This window comes from Empidonax traillii, unplaced genomic scaffold (genome assembly GCF_003031625.1).
Source record: "Empidonax traillii isolate 1590-97213 ecotype Southwest subspecies unplaced genomic scaffold, ASM303162v1 scaffold3243:size34875, whole genome shotgun sequence".
In the NCBI taxonomy this organism is placed as follows: Eukaryota; Metazoa; Chordata; class Aves; order Passeriformes; family Tyrannidae; genus Empidonax; species Empidonax traillii.
Genome location: NW_020958436.1, coordinates 17,256 through 18,448, shown reverse-complemented (window position 1 = coordinate 18,448; position 1,193 = coordinate 17,256). Strand labels below are relative to the sequence as shown.

The following is a 1,193-nucleotide window of genomic DNA, read 5'->3' as shown; positions in this document are numbered from 1 at the left end:
CAAGGTAATAAATCAGGTAAACTAGGTGTTTGAATTAGATGTAGGGGCCCAGAGCCAGGGTGTAACCATGGATCTAGAGTGTATAAAATGGCTTGCTTTTGTACTTCCAAGCCCAGCAAGTTTATCCAGCATTGAACAAACACAAATACCTTGCTGCTTAAAGGCACAAAGTCTCTCTCAGAGGTTCTTTTATTCTGAGGTTTTTCAGCATTAGTTAATGTATATCCCCTGAAGGTGCTCAGTAAGTGACCTGTCCCAGCTCCCCTCCCTTCTCTTCGCCTCCCCTCCTCTCTCCTCTTTCCAGTTGCAGAGAGGAGTGAGAGAGGCTTTAAGGGGTCCAGCCAGGGCCAACCCACTACACCTGCTATCTGTGCCCGGTGAGTTAACCTGGAGACAGCGATGGAACATAGCACAGTGATCCTCTCTCCCTTCCCTGGGTGCCATTGAGTAGACCTGGTCTCTGCGCCCAGCAGGTAGACCTGGTCTCTGAGCCCAGCAGGTAGACCTGGTCTCTGAGCCTAGCAGGTAGACCTGGTCTCTGAGCCCAGCAGGAACACCTGATCCCTGTCTGTGGCTTTGTCACTGGAGGGGACAGGCATCCCTCTCGAGCCCAGTCCCTCAGCCCCTCTGCCACCCACCACTGCAGAAACAATCCCTCACATCAGACCCCAAAACCAAAGACCAAAGCGCCCAGCAGCACCAGGAGCCGGACCTGGCAAAGGGCTCTGGCTCCTGCGCTCTGCCAGTGGGTGGGGGAAGCCGTGCCTGGAGCCGGTGGCTCCACTCTGGGCTCTGCTGCTCCTGCCCCTTCCCACCACTCCACCTGCTTTTTGCCAAAAGTGTTTCTTGATACCAAAATCCAGGTCCGGGGTGGGATTGTGTTGCCAGGTCTTCCCAGCTCCTTTGGTTTATCAGACCTGCTTGGCTCTGGGGCACATCTTGGCCTGCAGGTCTGTCTGGTTCTTTTTGGCCCTCAGGTCTGTCCAATTCATTTTGGTCTTCAGGTCTGCCCAGTTCCTTTTGGCCCTCAGTTCTACACCCACTTCTTTTTGCCCCTCAGGTCTGTCTGGTTATCTTTGGTCTTCAGCTCTGTTCAGTTCTTTTAGGCCTTCAGCACTTTCTGAATCTTTTTGGCCTTCAGATCTACTCAGTCCTTTTTGGCCTTCACATCTCCCCAATTCTTTTTGGCTTTC

General features: G+C 53.0%; 1 pseudogene; it reads right to left on the bottom strand.

The window, feature by feature from the left end:
• Positions 1 to 992, bottom strand: part of LOC114072457 — an 8,578-nt pseudogene extending 7,586 nt beyond the window's left edge.
• Positions 993 to 1,193: the final 201 nt, after the last annotated feature.